General features: G+C 35.0%; 1 long non-coding RNA gene across 1 annotated transcript; it reads right to left on the reverse strand.

Moving 5' to 3' along the window:
- Positions 1 to 12,561: 12,561 nt before the first annotated feature.
- On the reverse strand, positions 12,562 to 23,074 carry LOC147072655 (uncharacterized). Its single transcript, XR_015070544.1, has 5 exons — positions 22,786 to 23,074; positions 22,627 to 22,683; positions 19,339 to 19,486; positions 15,883 to 16,077; positions 12,562 to 13,055 (listed from the first exon to the last, which is right to left on the reverse strand). It is a non-coding gene; the product is annotated as an uncharacterized LOC147072655 (long non-coding RNA).
- Positions 23,075 to 23,294: the final 220 nt, after the last annotated feature.

Below are 23,294 nucleotides of genomic sequence, written 5' to 3' on the forward strand. Positions count from 1 at the left end.
AGTACAATTGACACGATGTATCAAGGAAGTTTACAAAACTTTACATTCCACAGGTTTGTAATCAATGAAGACACTGCTATAGTTAATTTAAGTACTAAACTAATATTTTTTTAATACGTAGGTATTTAGAATGAAAAATAAGTTAGCTTTAATTTTGTTTGTGACATCGTTATTTGAATTTTATAAAGGTTGGGATACTTATAAAGTTTAATCAATGAATACGTATAAATTATTAGGTGAAATTCTTATATTATTATTAACGTTTTACATTGTAAGAAATAAACTATGTAACTAATATCTAATTAATTTTAACGTCCCACATGCTCGTCGTAGGTCACAATTGAGTTTTTATTGTATTTTCAAACCATGATCCTGGACACTCCTTAAACGTTGTAGATAATCTATTTATATAATTTTGAAGCCTTATTATCCTTTATATTTATTTTAAACATTTGATGACTGCATAAAGTATTTTTGTTACATAAAATAGTGAAGAAGAGCGCTGCCAAAGGGACTGGGTGAACGGTGAAATCATCACACTTCTTAAAAAAGGTGACCCTCTAGCTGCGACAATTACCGAGGCATTACGCTACTCAGTGTTCCGGGAAAGATTTTGGCAAACATCATTTTGATGAGAATAAGGGACCCAATAATGCACATCCTCAGGAAAAATCAAGACGGGTTTCTACCTGGTCGAGCGTGTGCAGACCAAATCCACAACCTCCGATGTCTTCTCCAGCAGAACCATGAGCTGAACAGTCCGATGGCTTGCTGCTTTGTGGATTATGAGAAGGCTTTCGACAGTCCACACCGCCCCTCCCTCTGGATGATACTGGGAGCATACGGGATCCCTCCCAAGATCATTGCCATAATCAAAAGCCTGCACGAGAACAGCGAATGCTGTGTCAGAATGGGAGATATTGTCACGGAATGGTTCGGGGTCACGACCGGAGTCAGACAGGGTTGTGTCCTTGCACCGTTTCTCTTTATCATTCTCTTTGACTTCATACTACGGAAGTCAATACCACCCGACCGAGGCATACCTGTTACCCCCACGGTGAAGCTATGCGACCTGGAATACGCCGATGACGCTGTCCTATTCGACAACTCAATCGAAGGTATTCAAGAGACAATCGACAGGCTGCATAACAACTCCTCTCGCGTTGGTTTGAAAATCAACGCGAAGAAAACCAACGTCTTGTGTAATAGCACCTGTCCTGATCCAGATTTCCCTGATTAGCGATGGACAAAACATCGTAAGCGTCGACAGCTTCAAGTACCTGGGGGTACACATCACGGGAGATGGCATTTTGCAGAAAGAGCTCGCTATCCGAATGGGAATGGCTGGAGCAACATTCAACTCGATGCGAAATGTCTGGGACTCACAATTGTACTCAGTCAAAACCAAATGCCGCCTATTCGACGCTTGCATTCTGACGGTGCTGCTTTACGGTAGCGAATCATGGCACCTTACGAAGGCTCAGAGCAACCGTATACTGAGTTTCGAAAACAGATGTTTGCGACGAATACTGGGTATGCGGTGGTATGACTTTAGGAGCAACGAGGAGATAAGAGAACGCACCAAGCTGCCTCTCATCACGCTGAAAGTGAAGAGGCGACGTTGGACATGGCTCAGCCACGTGCTGCGGATGCCAGAAGAGAACTTTAACCTGGCCTGCCTGTTCTTCAAGCCAACCGGATTCCGGCGACCTGGAAGGTCACTAAATACAATCTACAGAGTGTATACGGCGGAGCTACGGGATGCTGGTTTGACCTGGAACGAAGCAAGAAGACTGGCGAGCGACAGGGATCCTTGGAGGCGCCGCGTGGTGTCCATATGCTCCAGTTAAGGGGCGGATATGGACAAAGAAGAAGAAGACTTAATTATAGTACCTACCTAATTATGGCGTAAAATAGTAATAATTTATTATGATAATATTATTTGCCAATAAGCGATAAAGAATACATGATACATAATGTAATTTTTTACAATATTAATAAGAAGAAACGTTATTGCAATTTAATTTATTAATTATTTGTTCTATTTGAAATTAAAAAAATATTTTTTATAAGTGTTACCAATAGCTGAATGAAATATCAAATTTATCAGTATTTTTTTTAATTCGTGTATACAGTGGCGAGGGCCCACTCAATATTCGCTCGCGACCCATAGTTTGGGAAACCATGGTCTATGCTATTTGAAATGTCACATTACTGTTCGATGTTTTCTTGGATTTTCACAAATTCTAAATTTGAAAATATACCAACACGTCAACTAATAAACGAAATAAAACAAATGACAATCAGACTCGGAGTTTGACAGCTGGTATGATTTCCAGTGTCGTGTTCTTAGATTATATTTGCGTAGTAATTAGTGAGGAAATATGCATTTATTTATTGTTAAAAATCATGCTACGCCATGTGCCTCTTACAGATTTGAATAGTTTTGTGGAATTATTGTGATTTGTGAAATATCGATTATATAGAAAGTTTTAAGAGACATTATAATCATTTTGCGATAGATGGACAGCAAGACGCGAAAATGTATGGTGACGGATATAAAACGCGATTTAAAAATGATATTATCTGTGATCGTGTCGAGTTTTATCAGATTGTGGCGGATTCAAATTGAAGTTTAAAATTAACAAAATGGTATTTAAATAAAGAAAATTGGTGCGTTTTCCAAAATAGGAGATTCTTGGGCTCTGGTAGTATAAACTCTGTATATCGGCCGGGCTGCTAAAAGGTTAATGTAAAACCTTTAATTAACTAGAATTTAAATTCAATTTCCATCATATACCGTCAGTCAACAGTATTATTTGTTTTAAATGTGTCATTTCAAGACAGATTCGATTTACAGACCTACAAACCTATCTGTAGAATGGCCAAAAATGAAAATACAAACTACCATAGGACGCTATTTTGAAAATTTCGTTCAAATGTCAGATTTTGAGCGTTACGAGTCTTGATTGGGTAATTTTCGACAGTGGCTCCCCCATCCCATTCTTCAGGTAAGTTTTTAGGTCTATAACATGATTATATTGGAAATTAATTAATCTAGCGATAACCTCATATCGTGATTTATACAAAGATTTTTCAAAAATCAAGCCGGATCCCTTAATTATCCAATTTTGTAGCTACACAACTTTAGCAATGACATTTTTGGTCTGGCACATAATTTATAAATAACAACATAGAAGTATTGATCATGATCGTATGTCAATACAATTAATATTAATTAATTAATTAATATAATAGTTTATTTATATTCACAGTGAATGAAAACGAGAATGTTGCCATAGATACAGAAATGCAATATTAGAAAACTATTGTGTACTTGATATTGGGAATCTTTTCACTTAATTACGTATGTTGTATTCTCTACTTCTACTCATTCGGTTTTTCTTCACAGTGCATACAACATTAACCTTGTACATACATGGTATCAATGCTACTATCACAAACTTGTTAGAATAAAGTCACCGGTGATCTTCGTCTTCTCCCTTGCACCAACATCGAATGTTGAACTACCAGTAGTTCCCGCTTCTTGACACTTAATTTCATCCTGAAAGCAAAATGATTGTCAACATAAAGAACAATATTTTTTGAAGATACATACCAATTGACCCATAGTAAAAAAGTATTATAGCACTCGATGGCAATTGTGGAATATTTTAGTGTAGAACTTATAGCCGCAGAAAACTTTTATTTTGTAAGTTTTTTTGACCATGTTCGATCCTAATAATATCGTATGGGTCTCCGCTGAGTGGAGGTTTCTATTAACTTAATTATTTTTATGAGAAATGGATGTTAGCCACTCGTTCAACCTATTAGGTCCATACTCTCAACTCCAAAAACAAATCGGAAAATAATAAGTATATTTCCCAGACCCGGGATTCAAACCTGGGATCCGCGACATTATAAGCCGAAGTGTTAGCTGCTTGGCTATCATGGGCGCAAGTTGTAAGCTGGCATATTGAAAATATGTTGGCATTTATTTTGTATACTCATTCGAAGAATAACATCTTCAAGCAAAAATATTGTTTTTATACATTTGATTAGAAAACACACAAATAATAAGTATCATATATCTCTTATTTGATACCCCTTTATATATTATTACATATATCCAATGACTAAGAGCGAAGCGACTGCGAGTGGGGGTGAGGACGCATCAGCGGTGCGTCTTCACTTCCGTTCGCAGTCGGACTACAACGACGCAGCGCCCATGTGGCTTCGCTCTTACACTGAGACACTTTCACACACAAAATCTCTTTTTTAAACTAGGTACACACGTTAAAAAAATTCGTCAGATTTTAATAGAATTTTTCAATTCATCTTCTCCTCGAGCCATCTCCTATCGGAGGTCTGCCACCATCAAGGCGATCTTTGCTTTATAATCTGTTATCCAGAACAGTTCGGTGGAGTTGCAATCGTACCAATTATGGAGGTTTTGAAGCCACAAAATGTGATATCGTTTACCGCTGACTGTTCCTTGGATGACAAATTAGAGAATGCTGAAGACCAAAATAATTACCGGTAGATCCAAGGGTTGAGTCATTGGGAGGCGGTGGACCCTCCGTTTAACTCCTTTGAAGAATCGCAGACGTGCAGAGGACCTAGAAACGGGGCTTCTGATGGCTTTCTTCCATGGCTGGCATGCTACCAGCATGTATCCTGTGAACAAAAAACAAAGACGCTTGAGAGACTGGTCACAATAAAATTAATTGACACAGTAGAGCAGCGATTTCCAAACTGGGAGGCGCTCCACCCTGGGGAGCCGCAGACTATTACAGAATGATTAATTTGGATTGACTATTGTCGAAAACTAAAAATTGATTGAATAACATGCGATAATTCCGTCTCTTTTCACTAGGAAGTGAAGTGAACTCAAAGTGAAGAATGTAATATTTTGTCATGCAAAACAATGCAAGTACTGCTCCCATTCATAATATCATATTTATGCGAAATGGGATTTTCTGCATTAGCTGCAATGAAATCTAAATATGGAACCCGTTCAGTAGAAGATTAAGAGCTATTAGTAGTACTCTCCTCAATGACACCTACATGTTATAAACGTTGCGCTAATAAACAAACACATACATAATATTAAAAACCAATTAATCTAATTATGAATACATAGTAACCATATAATAAAAATAGAATGTTGGTATTATTCTGTTGAAAACTTTTATTTTTTGTATTGATACATAAAAAAAAATTAAAATGGGCCTGTATTATTGTTTTAAATAATGCGTGGGGGGAGGCGCCAAAATTTGATTTTTTTTAAAGGGGGACGTAGTAACATAAAGTTTGGAGATCACTGCAGTAGAGTGACTTGATGTCATTATTGTGATGTACGGTAGCAATGGACTAACCAACACGATTATTTATTTTGGCATATTCAGGTGACTGACCCGCATTGATTTTTAAGTCCATAGGTATATACTATATATTTTGTTAGTATCTAAAATGTATCCATACAACATCTTAGATATTGGAGTTATGAAAGGATCATATTGTATGAAAAATACTGTATAAAATATAAAAAATGGAGCAGCATTTTGGCGCTGCCTAAGGGTGGCATTTTGTTTAGGGACATTCAATTCATTTATTTTACATATTGTGGACATTACAAATTATAAGTTTAAGACATTCACAACATGACATTTAGAAACAATTATTAAAACAATGTTAGGTACATAACAAAAGAGATAGATCAGTATTAAGTTATTCTACAGTATAAATGTGTAAATACAAAAAAATTATATAGGTACAAGGAAGTACACCGGATGAGTTAAGCAGACCCTATTTTAAGATTTTATCCTGGTCCACTGACATCACTGACATGATGACATGACTGACATCACTGGTTCCGTACTCGGTAGGTAGAAATATAAATAAATAAAAGCGCAAAATTGTCTCTCCATTTCTGTTTGTTGGCATAAAGGTAGATTTCAAAGAGGAATATTTTTTTTCTGAAACGGGGACAGAGGGCCAAATAAGTTTCGGAATATTTTAGACAGAACAATAAAATAGGTACAAAAAAAAAATAATTACCGTCATGAAGTGCGTTATCCGATTTCTCCGACGGCAGGTTAGTGGCAGAGGATGGCGGCCGGTTAGTGTGCATCATGTCGGGTGTCAATCGCTACCATTATCATACGCCACTTTTCACCGTGTTCAGAGGATGGCGGCCGGTTAGCGTGTATCATGTCGACCTTTACCATTTTCATACGCTTCTTTTTTATTATGCTGAAATGAGACAAAGAGTCTATATTAAAAGTGTTTCTCACTTTCGGCAAAATAAAGATTTAATGACCCACTAACTAATCGACTTGCTAAAAAGACATCCCAATAAAACATTTTTATTATCATGTTTTGGTACTTATTAACCTATCAAATTCATTGATACAATGGAACAAAGGTTCCCAACCGGTGGGCTGCAGGCTTTGAGTTAGCATTCTAGACCAAAAGTCTCTTTTAGGGGGAAACCCAAAAAAAACTGAAAAACGAACGCTAAAAAAATGAAAAAGTTGGATTTAAAGCTGAAAAACGAATTAATTGATTCATTTATTAACCCCGGTGACAAAGAATTTGGGGTGATGGAGTTTGCCAAGTAGAGTGAGAGCGTCACTGCACCCAATTAGTGGCCAAAAAATTAAATAATAGTTCATAGTAGATATTCTTCTGGGAACATTTTTGTGTGCAGACCAAATCTACAACATTCGATGTCTTCTGACGCAGAGCCACAGGCTGAATGGTTCATTAACCTGCTGCTTAATGGATTAGTGTGGTCTTTTCAAAGAGTTGTGGAGAGGTAGATGTATCTTGGTCTGGACTAGACATCAGAATCGGGTTTAAAGTGAAATTGTATTAAAATTATTTCACATCACACCTCTAACGATAGAGTTGATTCTTCAGTCTTCTTGGGTAGGGGAGACCGAGGTGGGTTGAGATAAAGTTGAGTCAACACAATGACAATATCTCAAAATGTATGACTGTTAAGGAGTATTCCAATATTACAGTTTGAATTCTTTAGACACGTGCACCGATCTGTTAGTACATGGCAAGACTGTGTGGCAAACGGTTGTGATATTTTTTGTGATAAAATTTGATTTGATATTCAAAATTATTGTTATTTTTATAACCAAGGTGAGTTGAAAGAATTTGTTTAAATTCACTTCCCTTCAGAATATTACACACAATTATTTATTTATATTATGAGAAGTATTCTGGTATCAGATTCTTGCGACAGTGCAGGTGACTTATTTAGGCGTTGGTATCGTTACTTTCTAATGACACTAACACTGCTCCAAAGTAATTTTGTTGTGGTCGCTATGTCAGAAGAATCCGTCTTCCTATAACTATGGTTTTTTTGTTTTCGAATTCAGCTGTTTTATCAGATACTCTTGAAAAAGAAGCTTTAGAGGCAATAGAAGCAAACTGAATAGGTACAATAAATCCGAGATTGAAGATAATGGAGATGACGATTGCGTTTGCTTGTGCTACCTAGAGCCATATGACAATAGCAGATCTAATGAAAAATGAGTGCAGAGTATTTATTTGAGTAAGTACCTAAGTCCTAAAGGCTGGTCTCACTTCATGTTTGCCAGACTACACCAGATTTTAATTTGAACTAGAACTAAATTTTTAGTTGTTTTTACAGTTACAAAGCATTGTTTCAACCCATTTTACTTGGTGTTTCAACTTACCTTGGTACTAGGAGCATGGCCCCCACATCCAGAAGCGGGCCCCCAGGCCAGGATCTATGGCGGGGGTCCCTACCTACCGTTAAGGTGGAGGGCAGTGTGACACTTTATAGCAGCGTTTGCCAATTGATATTCTGCAGAACCCCAGGGTTCACGGAAGGGAAAATGAAAGGTAGTCTCTATGTTTAGAGATTTTTTTTGAATTTTAAATAAACCTACATGAATTATTTTATTAAATTGTCAATACTGGAAGCACTGATCACAACCTATTTTATAATAGCCAAGTGACCTGTCTCATATTTTCAGTACATATACATAATCAGTTTGATGATCCAATAGGATAACGTGAAAAGACAACAAAAAAAACCATGAACAAGGAACAAAAAAGATAGATTTGTCATTGAAATAGATCTAGTCGAACCAATTTTCTCAAATATTATAATATGGTGTACTATGTTAAATTTTTCACATGAAGACCTAAAATTTCCTGTGTAGATCAAAAATTACGAATGCTTGTTTTTTGATCAATGACGCACGGTAATCAAAAGTAGAGTATCCTCCACGTAACTTTGCCATTGTAACAGTGACAAGGATTTGTGTGTATACGCAACCGTATAATTGTATAAGTAAAAGCCAGGCATTCGATCGGTTTACTCACGTACACCGAATAATTGTATTAGTAAATTCCAAGCACTTGATTAGTTAAACCATTTGACTGATTATCCCGAGTGTGACTCGGGCACACGTTTTCTTCGCACACTGACTAGCAGGAGTCTGACTCGGGCGTTTTTTTTATCAACTTGACAGGAATGTTTATCATGAGCTACATTCGGGAAGATCGTATTTCAACTTGTCACACAGTTTATTATTTGTTTTGACTGGTATTTGAGTGATATATGAGCCATATGACATAATAAAAGCTTTATTTACTGCCGGGCAGAGCTGGCCTGATTAGTCAATGACTTCATTGTTCATTGATAGTTATTTTTGTGTTAAGTATGTCTCATGTTATTGTAATTTGAATTTAGTTACTTTTGTTATTTTTGAGCACACTTTAGAAGTTCGTAAAAAATAAGTATATATTATTTATACTTATTAGCTTCATTTTAGTTACCAACCAATACCATCTACGGCGAATAAAGAAAGGCCTACTAGACGTGCAAAGTATGCTGCTCACATATGAATGAAAACGACAAACGAATACGGAATGAGACAAGATTGTGATGTAGGGTTGTGTATTGAATTTTTCAAAATTTACCATACCAAAAAGACTTTATTATTTCTGTAAAATTTATAACATAAACCTACATATCTGTTGTGATAAAAAGTAAAAAAACATGTAAACAATTTATAATAAAACGTTAAAAGAAAATTTGACATTTTTCATAAAATTTTAAATATTGTAAAAAAGTGTTAAGTTATTCTACAGTATAAATGTGTAAATACAAAAAAATTATATAGGTAGAAGGAAGTACACCGAATGAGTTAAGTAGACCCTATTTTAATAATTTATCCTGGTCCACTGACATCACTGACATGATGACATGACTGACATCACTGGTTCCGTACTCGGTAGGTAGAAATATAAATAAATAAAAGCGCAAAATTGTCTCTCCATTTCTGTTTGTTGGCATAAAGGTAGATTTCATAGAGGAATATTTTTTTTCTGAAACGGGGACAGAGGGCCAAATAAGTTCCGGAATATTTTAGACAGAACAATAAAATAGGTACAAAAAAAAAATAATTACCGTCATGAAGTGCGTTATCCGATTTCTCCGACGGCAGGTTAGTGGCAGAGGATGGCGGCCGGTTAGTGTGCATCATGTCGGGTGTCAATCGCTACCATTATCATACGCCACTTTTCACCGTGTTCAGAGGATGGCGGCCGGTTAGCGTGTATCATGTCGACCTTTATCATTTTCATACGCTTCTTTTTTATTATGCTGAAATGAGATATAGAGTCTATATTAAAAGTGTTTCTCACTTTCGGCAAAATAAAGATTTAATGACCCACTAACTAATCGACTTGCTAAAAAGACATCCCAATAAAACATTTTTATTATCATGTTTTGGTACTTATTAACCTATTAAATTCATTGATACAATGGAACAAAGGTGCCCAACCGGTGGGCTGCAGGCTTTGAGTTAGCATTCTAGACCAAAAGTCTCTTTTAGGGGGAAACCCAAAAAAAAACTGAAAAACGAAACGCTAAAAAAATGAAAAAGTTGGATTTAAAGCTGAAAAACGAATTAATTGATTCATTTATTAACCCCGGTGACAAAGAATTTGGGGTGATGGAGTTTGCCAAGTAGAGTGAGAGCGTCACTGCACCCAATTAGTGGCCAAAAAATTAAATAATAGTTCATAGTAGATATTCTTCTGGGAACATTTTTGTGTGCAGACCAAATCTACAACATTCGATGTCTTCTGACGCAGAGCCACAGGCTGAATGGTTCATTAACCTGCTGCTTAATGGATTAGTGTGGTCTTTTCAAAGAGTTGTGGAGAGGTTGATGTATCTTGGTCTGGACTAGACATCAGAATCGGGTTTAAAGTGAAATTGTATTAAAATTATTTCACATCACACCTCTAACGATAGAGTTGATTCTTCAGTCTTCTTGGGTAGGGGAGACCGAGGTGGGTTGAGATAAAGTTGAGTCAACACAATGACAATATCTCAAAATGTATGACTGTTAAGGAGTATTCCAATATTGCAGTTTGAATTCTTTAGACACGTGCACCGATCTGTTAGTACATGGCAAGACTGTGTGGCAAACGGTTGTGATATTTTTTGGGATAAAATTTGATTTGATATTCAAAATTATTGTTATTTTTATAACCAAGGTGAGTTGAAAGAATTTGTTTAAATTCACTTACCTTCAGAATATTACACACATTATTTATTTATATTATGAGAGGTATTCTGGTATCAGATTCTTGCGACAGTGCAGGTGACTTATTTAGGCGTTGGTATCGTTACTTTCTAATGACACTAACACTGCTCCAAAGTAATTTTGTTGTGGTCGCTATGTCAGAAGAATCCGTCTTCCTCTAACTATGGTTTTTTTGTTTTCGAATTCAGCTGTTTTATCAGATACTCTTGAAAAAGAAGCTTTAGAGGCAATAGAAGCAAACTGAATAGGTACAATAAATCCGAGATTGAAGATAATGGAGATGACGATTGCGTTTGCTTGTGCTACCTAGAGCCGTATGACAATAGCAGATCTAATGAAAAATGAGTGCAGAGTATTTATTTGAGTAAGTACCTAAGTCCTAAAGGCTGGTCTCACTTCATGTTTGCCAGAGTACACCAGATTTTAATTTGAACTAGAACTAAATTTTTAGTTGTTTTTACAGTTACAAAGCATTGTTTCAACCCATTTTACTTGGTGTTTCAACTTACCTTGGTACTAAGAGCATGGCCCCCACATCCAGAAGCGGGCCCCCAGGCCAGGATCTATGGCGGGGGTCCCTACCTACCGTTAAGGTGGAGGGCAGTGTGACACTTTATAGCAGCGTTTGCCAATTGATATTCTGCAGAACCCCAGGGTTCGCAGAAGGGAAAATGAATGGTAGTCTCTATGTTCAGAGATTTTTTTGAATTTTAAATAAACCCACATGAATTATTTTATTAAATTGTCAATATTGGAAGAACTGGTCATAACCTATTTTATAATAGCCAAGTGACCTGTCTCATATTTTCAGTACATATACATAATCAGTTTGATAATCCAATAGGATAACGTGAAAAGACAACAAAAAAAACCATGAACAAGGAACAAAAAAGATAGATTTCTCATTGAAATAGATCTAGTCGAACCAATTTTCTCAAATATTATAATATGGTGTACTATGTTAAATTTTTCACATGAAGACCTAAAATTTCCTGTGTAGATCAAAAATTACGAATGCTGACAATTTGCTTGTTTTTTGATCAATGACGCACGGTAATCAAAAGTAGAGTATCCTCCACGTAACTTTGCCATTGTAACAGTGACAAGGATTTGTGTGTATACGCAACCGTATAATTGTATAAGTAAAAGCCAGGCATTCGATCGGTTTACTCACGTACACCGAATAATTGTATTAGTAAATTCCAAGCACTTGATTAGTTTAATCACGTTTTAATTCAAACAAAACTATCCCAAATGACAAGGTTACGTGACCGCTACTTTACATACATAAATATTTAGGCAATTTATTGATAAATCATAAAGATTCATACTTTTTAACATATGTGCATTTTAATTGTTCAATTTAAGCAATTATTTCCTTAAGGGCGGACGTGCTCAGCGTGGGTCAAAATGGAGCTTTTTTTCTATTTTCAAAGCATGATCCTGGACACTCCTTAAACGTTGTAGATAATCTATTTGTATAATTTTGAAGCCTTATTATCCTTTATATTTATTTTAAACATTTGATGACTGCATAAAGTGTTTTTATTACACAATATAGTATTCTTTTAAACCTCTCGCTCTAATGTTTTAGAATATAGTCATATTTCAGTACATAAATGTGCAGTGGTGTTAAGATTTTTTACATTTATTAATTTTTAAACGCATTTATAAAACCATCAGTATAATTTATGTCAGTATTATTATAGTAAAATATTTACGATAAAAAAATATATTGATAATCTCTGTGACCCAAATTTGACAAGAATTAGGCATTTTATTATTCAAAAAATGGGCAAGATTAACACATTTGAAGATGATTCTAAAGATACTAATTATAAGCTATGTCTTTGACCATTCAAATGTGATAAACATCCTACGAATAATGATTGCTTTATAATAATTATTGATATAAAAATAAGGTAGTGTTTTTTAGAAATATGCCATTTCTTTTGGCATTCCCCAGTGGTTAAGCTACAACATACAGCCGTAGCCATAAATTGACAAACTAGAACTGAAGTAGGGAGTAAAATCATGATATCGCGCGTTTGAACATGTACTGTTTAAAAAAAAAGATTTTTTAGTCAGAATTTAATAGAATTTTTCAATTCTTCTTCTCGAGCCATCTCCTATCAGAGGTCCGCCACCATCAAGGCGATCTTTGCTTTATAATCTGTTATCCAGAACAGTTCGGTGGAGTTGCAATCGTACCAATTACGGAGGTTCTTAAGCCACAAAATGTGACATCGTTTACCGCTGACTGTTCCTTGGATGACAAATTGGAGAATGCTGAAGACAAAAATAATTACCGGTAGATCCAAGGGTTGAGTCATTGGGAGGCGATGGACCCTCCGTTGAACTCCTTTGAAGAATCGCAGACGTGCAGAGACCTAGAAACGGGGCTTCTGATGGCTTTCTTCCATGGCTGGCATGCTACCAGCATGTATCCTGTGAACAAAAAACAAAGACGCTTGAGAGACTGGTTGACATTATTGTGATGTACGGTAGCAATGGACTAACAAACACGATTATTTATTTTGGCATATTCAGGTGACTGACCCGCATTGATTTTTAAGTCCATAGTAGGGGATCCAATCCCGAGCCAAAATTCTGATCCCTGGGATTGACAAATAACATTGATAAAATCGGTCAAAAATAAATCTAGTATAATTTATACTATTTAAGACATTTATTGTTATTATTGTATCTACGTTCAATCTTGGAAATACATAAGTTTAATGGAGTAAATAATATTGTAATATAAATAATAATGTGAATTTAATATGAGATTGCTGTTTCTGATAGTAAAGGCTTAATGAATGGATTAGAGAGATTTAAAATAGTAAGGCAAATAATCATGGCGTACTTATGGCCTTTCCGCTTCATAAATCTAATTAGTCAGCCAAATATGAAACTGCCGTAAAACGTATGAGATCATGGTGGAATTACGTTGTTAAAAGTGCGAAGCATTGTTTTTTTCCAATCTTTCTCATTTTCAATAATTTATGTGAAAAAATAAAATGAATTGGCAACTTACACATGGGTATAAATCAAACTTCATTCAAACTCAATTTATTTCTAATGTAGTAATTTTTTATTATAAGAATTTTTTCTTTTATATTTTTGCTTTTATTTTATGTTCCATAAAAATTGATAAAAAAATCAATCCCGAAATCCCGGGATTATGTTTATCAATCCCGGGATTCATAAGTATTGAAAATAGCTCGGGATCCCTAGTCCATAGGTATATACTATATATTTTGTTAGTATCTAAAATGTATCCATACAACATCTTAGATATTGGAGTTATGAAAGGATGATATTGTATGAAAAATACTGTATAAAATATAAAAAATGGAGCAGCATTTTGGCGCTGCCTAAGGGTGGCATTTTGTTTAGGGACATTCAATTCAATTAAATTCATTTATTTTACATATTGTGGACATTACAAATTATAAGTTTAAGACATTCACAACATGACATTTAGAAACAACGAAATACTATTAAAACAATGTTAGGTACATAACAAAAGAGATAGATCAGTATTAAGTTATTCTACAGTATAAATGTGTAAATACAAAAAAATTATATAGGTACAAGGAAGTACACCGGATGAGTTAAGGGGGGACATGCTCGTCGAAGGTCAAAAATGAGTTTTTATTGTATTTTCAAACCATGATCCTGGACACTCCTTAAACGTTGTAGATAATCTATTTATATAATTTTGAAGCCTTATTATCCTTTATAGTTATTTTAAACATTTGATGACTGCATGAAGTATTTTTGTTACATAAAATAGTATTCTTTTAAACCTCTCGCTCTAATGTTTTAGAATATAGTCATATTTCGGTACATAACTGTGCAATGGTGTTAAGATTTTTTACATTTATTAATTTTTAAACGCATTTATAAAACCATTAGCATAATTTATTACGAGATAATTTTTGTAAAATATTCACGATAAAAAATTATATTGATAATCTCTGTGATCCCAAATTTGACAAGAATTAGGCATTTTATTATTCAAAAAATCGGCAAGATTAACACATTTCAAGATAATTCTAAAGATATTTATTATAAGCTATGTCTTTGACCATTCAAGTGTGATAAAAATCTTATGAATAATGATTGCTTTATAATAATTATTGACCTAAGAATAAGGTAGTGTTTTTTTGAAATACGCCATTTCTTTTGTCATTCCCTAGTGGTTAAGCTACAACATACGGCCGTAGCCATAAAATGACAAACTATAATTAAAGTAGGGAGTAAAATTATGTTAACGCGCGTGTTTGAACATGTACTTAACCGAATTTTTTTTTATTTTTTTTTAAACGGTACATGTTCAAACACGCGCGTCAATATCATTTTACTCCCTACTTCAATTATAGTTTGTCAATTTATGGCTACGGCCGTATGTTGTAGCTTAACCACTGGGGAATGACAAAAGAAATGGCGTATTTCAAAAAAACACTACCTTATTCTTAGGTCAATAATTATTATAAAGCAATCATTATTCATAAGATTTTTATCACACTTGAATGGTCAAGGACATAGCTTATAATAAATATCTTTAGAATCATCTTGAAATGTGTTAATCTTGCCGATTTTTTGAATAATAAAATGCCTAATTCTTGTCAAATTTGGGATCACAGAGATTATCAATATAATTTTTTATCGTGAATATTTTACAAAAATTATCTCGTAATAAATTATGCTAATGGTTTTATAAATGCGTTTAAAAATTAATAAATGTAAAAAATCTTAACACCACTGCACAGTTATGTACCGAAATATGACTATATTCTAAAACATTAGAGCGAGAGGTTTAAAAGAATACCATTTTATGTAACAAAAATACTTCATGCAGTCATCAAATGTTTAAAATAACTATAAAGGATAATAAGGCTTCAAAATTATATAAATAGATCATCTACAACGTTTAAGGAGTGTCCAGGATCATGGTTTGAATATACAATAAAAACTCAATTTTGACCTTCGACGAGCATGTCCCCCCTTAAGCAGACCCTATTTTAATAATTTATCCTGGTCCACTGACATCACTGACATGATGACATGACTGACATCACTGGTTCCGTACTCGGTAGGTAGAAATATAAATAAATAAAAGCGCAAAGTTGTCTGCATTTCTGTTTGTTGGCATAAAGGTAGATTTCAAAGGGGAATATTTTTTTTCTGAAACGGGGACAGAGGGCCAAATAAGTTTCGGAATATTTTAGACAGAACAATAAAATAGGTACAAAAAAAAAATAATTACCGTCATGAAGTGCGTTATCCGATTTCTCCGACGGCAGGTTAGTGGCAGAGGATGGCGGCCGGTTAGTGTTCATCATGTCGGGTGTCAATCGCTTCCATTATCATACGCCACTTTTCACCGTGTTCAGAGGATGGCGGCCGGTTAGCGTGTATCATGTCGACCTTTATCATTTTCATACGCTTCTTTTTTATTATGCTGAAATGAGACAAAGAGTCTATATTAAAAGTGTTTCTCACTTTCGGCAAAATAAAGATTTAATGACCCACTAACTAATCGACTTGCTAAAAAGACATCCCAATAAAACATTTTTATTATCATGTTTTGGTACTTATTAACCTATTAAATTCATTGATACAATGGAACAAAGGTGCCCAACCGGTGGGCTGCAGGCTTTGAGTTAGGATTCTAGACCAAAAGTCTCTTTTAGGGGGAAACCCAAAAAAACTAAAAAACGAACGCTAAAAAAATGAAAAAGTTGGATTTAAAGCTGAAAAACGAATTAATTGATTCATTTATTAACCCCGGTGACAAAGAATTTGGGGTGATGGAGTTTGCCAAGAAGAGTGAGAGCGTCACTGCACCCAATTAGTGGCCAAAAAATTAAATAATAGTTCATAGTAGATATTCTTCCGGGAACATTTTTGTGTGCAGACCAAATCTACAACATTCGATGTCTCCAGAAGCAGAGCCACAGACTGAATGGTTCATTAACCTGCTGCTTAATGGATTAGTGTGGTCTTTTCAAAGAGTTGTGGAGAGGTAGATGTATCTTGGTCTGGACTAGACATCAGAATCGGGTTTAAAGTGAAATTGTATTAAAATTATTTCACATCACACCTCTAACGATAGAGTTGATTCTTCAGTCTTCTTGGGTAGGGGAGACCGAGGTGGGTTGAGATAAAGTTGAGTCAACACAATGACAATATCTCAAAATGTATGACTGTTAAGGAGTATTCCAATATTGCAGTTTGAATTCTTTAGACACGTGCACCGATCTGTTAGTACATGGCAAGGCTGTGTGGCAAACGGTTGTGATATTTTTTGGGATAAAATTTGATTTGATATTCAAAATTATTGTTATTTTTATAACCAAGGTGAGTTGAAAGAATTTGTTTAAATTCACTTCCCTTCAGAATATTACACACAATTATTTATGTATATTATGAGAGGTATTCTGGTATCAGATTCTTGCGACAGTGCAGGTGACTTATTTAGGCGTTGGTATCGTTACTTTCTAATGACACTAACACTGCTCCAAAGTAATTTTGTTGTGGCCGCTACATCAGAAGAATCCGTCTTCCTCTAACTATGGTTTTTTTGTTTTATAATTCAGCTGTTTTATCAGATACTCTTGAAAAAGAAGCTTTAGAGGCAATAGAAGCAAACTGAATAGGTACAATAAATCCGAGATTGAAGATAATGGAGATGACGATTGCGTTTGCTTGTGCTACCTAGAGCCGTATGACAATAGCAGATCTAATGAAAAATGAGTGCAGAGTATTTATTTGAGTAAGTACCTAAGTCCTAAAGGCTGGTCTCACTTCATGTTTGCCAGAGTACACCAGATTTTAATTTGAACTAGAACTAAATTTTGAGTTGTTTTTACAGTTACAAAGCATTGTTTCAACCCATTTTACTTGGTGTTTCAACTTACCTTGGTACTAAGAGCATGGCCCCCACATCCAGAAGCGGGCCCCCAGGCCAGGATCTATGGCGGGGGTCCCTACCTACCGTTAAGGTGGAGGGCAGTGTGACACTTTATAGCAGCGTTTGCCAATTGATATTCTGCAGAACCCCAGGGTTCGCAGAAGGGAAAATGAATGGTAGTCTCTATGTTCAGAGATTTTTTTGAATTTTAAATAAACCCACATGAATTATTTTATTAAATTGTCAATATTGGAAGAACTGGTCATAACCTATTTTATAATAGCCAAGTGACCTGTCTCATATTTTCAGTACATATACATAATCAGTTTGATAATCCAATAGGATAACGTGAAAAGACAACAAAAAAAACCATGAACAAGGAACAAAAAAGATAGATTTCTCATTGAAATAGATCTAGTCAAACCAATTTTCTCAAATATTATAATATGGTGTACTATGTTAAATTTTTCACATGAAGACCTAAAATTTCCTGTGTAGATCAAAAATTACGAATGCTGACAATTTGCTTGTTTTTTGATCAATGACGCACGGTAATCAAAAGTAGAGTATCCTCCACGTAACTTTGCCATTGTAACAGTGACAAGGATTTGTGTGTATACGCAACCGTATAATTGTATAAGTAAAAGCCAGGCATTCGATCGGTTTACTCACGTACACCGAATAATTGTATTAGTAAATTCCAAGCACTTGATTAGTTTAATCACGTTTTAATTCAAACAAAACTATTCCAAATGACAAGGTTACGTGACCGCTACTTTACATACATAAATATTTAGGCAATTTATTGATAAATCATAAAGATTCATACTTTTTAACATATGTGCATTTTAATTGTTCAATTTAAGCAATTATTTCCTTAAGGGCGGACGTGCTCAGCGTGGGTCAAAATGGAGCTTTTTTTCTATTTTCAAAGCATGATCCTGGACATTCCTTAAACGTTGTAGATAATCTATTTATATAATTATGAAGCCTTATTATCCTTTATATTTATTTTAAACATTTGATGACTGCATAAAGTGTTTTTATTAGACGATATAGTATTCTTTTAAACCTCTCGCTCTAATGTTTTAGAATATAGTCATATTTCAGTACATAAATGTGCAGTGATGTTAAGATTTTTTAAATTTATTAATTTTTAAACGCATTTATAAAACCATCAGTATAATTTATGTTGGTATTATTATAGTAAAATATTTACGATAAAAAAATATATTGATAATCTCTGTGACCCAAATTTGACAAGAATTAGGCATTTTATTATTCAAAAAATGGGCAAGATTAACACATTTGAAGATGATTCTAAAGATACTAATTATAAGCTATGTCTTTGACCATTCAAATGTGATAAACATCCTACGAATAATGATTGCTTTATAATAATTATTGATATAAAAATAAGGTAGTGTTTTTTAGAAATATGCCATTTCTTTTGGCATTCCCCAGTGGTTAAGCTACAACATAAAGCCGTAGCCATAAATTGACAAACTAGAACTGAAGTAGGGAGTAAAATCATGATAACGCGCGTGTTTGAACATGTACTGTTTAAAAAAAAAGATTTTTTAGTCAGAATTTAATAGAATTTTTCAATTCTTCTTCTCGAGCCATCTCCTATCAGAGGTCCGCCACCATCAAGGCGATCTTTGCTTTATAATCTGTTATCCAGAACAGTTCGGTGGAGTTGCAATCGTACCAATTACGGAGGTTCTTAAGCCACAAAATGTGACATCGTTTACCGCTGACTGTTCCTTGGATGACAAATTGGAGAATGCTGAAGACAAAAATAATTACCGGTAGATCCAAGCGTTGAGTCATTGGGAGGCATGGGTGGCGGTGGACCCTCCGTTGAACTCCTTTGAAGAATCGCAGACGTGCAGAGACCTGGAAGCGGGGCTTCTGATGTCTTTCTTCCATGGCTGGCATGCTACCAGCGCGTATCCTGTTAACAAAAAACAAAAACGCTTGAGAGACTGGTCACAATAAAATTAATTGACACAGTAGAGCAGCGATTTCCTGTGGAGCCGCAGACTATTACAAAGGGAGGCGCGAACAGGATGATGAATTTGGATTGACTATTGTCTAAAACTAAAAATTGATTGAATTAACATGCGATACTTTGTCTCTTTTCACTAGGAAATGAACTCAAAGTGAAGAATGTAATATTTTGTCATGCAAAACAATGCGAGTACTGCTCCCATTCATATCATATTTATGCGAAACGGGATTTTCTGCATTAGCTGCAATGAAATCTAAATATGGAACCCGTTCAGTAGAAGATTAAGAGCTATTAGTAGTACTCTCCTCAATGACATCTACATGTTATAAAATTGTGCTAATAAACAAACACATACATCATATTAAAAACCAATTAATCTAAATATGAATAGAAACTTATCACTTCCCTCTATTTTGAATGTAAAAACAAGCTGTCACTTTTGCTTCGTTATGGTTTTTTTTTCGTCTGGGTTCGGGATGTGGAGGTGAACAATAACACACCGGAATTGTTTCGGAAACGACGAGTTTATTTGGTGTCAATATATACTAAATTACTACATTTTATATAATTTTTTTTTCGGATGACGAAATATGCGTAGCGCGAGCGAACAGTGTTTTCTGCATGCTGCCAAAGTAGCTTCTGCCGCCAAAACAAATGGTCACACTTGCGAGCCGTGCAAAAATGCGGCGTTGCCATTCGTATTTTATTTTTTTGACAATGTTGCCGGTCAGATATTTATTAGACAGATATTAAACATTATTTAATTATTTTCGCAATCAGCCGTTACTATTTGTTGGATTCGATACCGATTCGGGCCTCTCCAGATACACAAAGATGTCCCCAAATGGGGACCATACGGGGGTGTAACAAAACCATATAATAAATAGAACATTGGTAATATTCTGTTGAAAACTTTTATTTTTTGTATTGATACATAAAAAAAAATTAAAATGGGCCTGTATCATTGTTTTAAGTAATGGGTGGGGGAGGCACCAAAATTAGATTTTTTTTAAAGGGGGCGTAGTAACATAAAGTTTGGAGATCACTGCAGTAAACTGACTTGATGTCATTATTGTGATGTACGGTAGCAATGGACTAACCAACACGATTATTTATTTCGGCATATTCAGGTGACTGATTTTTAAGTACATATTATGCAGAGTGAATCATTGTAGCTATTTACAGTCAAATATCTCCAAAATACGTAGGTACTTACCAATATTACAAATCCACTTATAATAAAAAATTAATAAACCATAATATGTTTGTACAAAAATAGGTGTTTTTATCGTAAAATGCAAGCAGCAAACTGCAGTCCAGTGTTGCCATGTTTACTTAAATTTTAGTAGATCCATTGATATTTTGTACGAGAAAAGAAGAACATAATATGATTTTTCATTTCCATCATCCGAGGAATGGAATTTGAATATGAATTTAAGTTCCATGCAGTGGAGCTAAGATAAGCGAGCGACAGGGACGCCATCGTATGGCGTCCATATCCTCCAACTAATGCGTCGATGACATTGAGCTACTTTACAAGCTGCTTGTTGGCGAATTTAAAAGCGGGTGAGTCGGCTAATGCGATTGTGATGATGACACACAAAACTTTCCACTCGCTCAGAAGCCAACAAGCTAGCAAGTTGAAACCGTCATTTTTGGTACTATTTTGACAGGATATTTTAAGTAGTTCATTTTTTACCGGGAGGTCGCCACTATCGCTCTACTGCGCAAATGCGATTCGGACCATCGCCACTATCGCTCTACTGCGCAGATGCAATTCGGCCCATCGCCATTATCGCTCCACTGCGCAGACGCAAATTTACAATCTGCTTGTTAGCTTGTTTGATGACACTGGGCGAGTTTACAAGCAAATTGTAAAGTAGCTCAATGTCATCGAGCCACAAGCGGCGGACATGGTTAAAGAAGAAACTTATACAGACGTAGATATTGAAAATAACATATTACTCTTGTTCTAAGTTCATCCCATATTTTTCCACACTCCAGGATTGTACCGATTTCGCTTATTTTCATGTTCCCTGATGATAAAATGGAGAGATGGACAGAGGGCAAAGGGCACGATTTCAAAATAACACCCGTGCCCTAAATACAAAATTACGAACGCATGATTAATTGCGTTTCAACTGTAAACAAGATTACTAGAATAAGCCGGCAGATATTTACTTAAAATTTATCATATAAGATCACCTTACCTATCAGGAAATTGAACTAGACTATAATTATAGTATTTGTACTATAATTTTGGTCCGCGTACTATGTACGATATAAAATAGGTATAGTACGCCCAAAATACTATAATTTTGAATTTCGGAAAAAATATGTAAAAAGTACTTTAATTTCGCAATTGCCATGTCTATTTTTTGATAATTTTGGCAATATACTGAATCTACTGATATTTTCTGGAATCTACTGATATTTCTTCATTCTACAAAATTCCGTAAAACTTCATTCTCTAAAAACGAGTCGTTTTTGAAAATTTGGGAATCTGAAATTTTTTCTCCTAAAAAAACGAGCCGACCATGAAAAATTGGGAACATGCGGCCCGCGGTGAAATATTTCTTCTAAAAAAAACGAGCCGACTGAAAAATTGGGAACCTGCGGCCCGCGGCGCTACACATTCTACTAAATTGTCCGTTATTTTTTTTTCTGAGAAACAAAAAACCTATACATTTTAAACAGATGACAACCCGTACCAGTGTTGCCAACCGTACTATAATTATAGTACAATACTATAATTTTGATTCTGCAAAAAATGTAAAATACTATAATTTTACGCCAAATATGCCAAAATACTATAATTTTTAACGATTCGAGCCGAAAAATGTTCCTGTACTATATTTTTTACAGAAATACTATAATTTTTACGCCTTCGTACTATAATCAGCATAGAAAAATATGGCAACACTGACCCGTACTATATTTTATCCCCAAATACCATAATTTTGGAGGCTCTGTACTATAATTCCACTATCAAAATATGGCAACACTGGCTGTAGACGCCTCTCAAAGACGCACGAGAGAGATGTGACGGTGTGCTCAACCCAATGATTCAAAAAAATACTTACAGCGTCCATTTCGGCATGTAGGTGACGCCATGTACCCAAAGCATGTCCATTGCACAACTGAAAAAAAACAAAGATTAATTATTTGTATTTGCCCATTGCCAAGCTTCGTGTAACCATTACAATATAACGCGCTGTACTCAAATAATATTGAAATTTTACCAGTGTAGGTATAGAAATCACGGTGGGAGATGTTTGTTAGAAAGCATTCCATTCGCATCATTATGGTGGTTTAATTTCTTGTTTTAAATTACAAGAACATTTATTTCTCACGCAATAATTTTTAAAGGATTCATAATATCCCTAAACAGCACACTTGTATGGTTAAGTCGCACAAACGATATAAATTACCCCGACAGAAAAAACAAAAGATGTCAACCATTCGTGAACTCGTGAATGTCTACCCATAGATAAGATACGTCTACCTTTAACGGACACTGAAAATGCACTGGAAGCTGGAAGACGGAAGTTGAAAGTTTGAGGTCAGAGGTGGGCGGAAGTGACGACACATAATTTGTTGATTTTTCGGATATGGGCATAGACAATCGTTCTACATGACTATGATAATATGAGCCATAGATCAGAATATAAAATGGATATAATCAAAAGGGTTGGAATCTCTTGAATAAGGATACTATTGTAATTAACTTTACCTTTTAGTGTAAATAAAA

The sequence above is a fragment of the Rhyacophila brunnea genome, unplaced genomic scaffold, assembly GCF_057557595.1.
Source record: "Rhyacophila brunnea isolate RB1 unplaced genomic scaffold, BYU_Rbru_1.0 scaffold_19, whole genome shotgun sequence".
Lineage (NCBI taxonomy): Eukaryota > Metazoa > Arthropoda > Insecta > Trichoptera > Rhyacophilidae > Rhyacophila > Rhyacophila brunnea.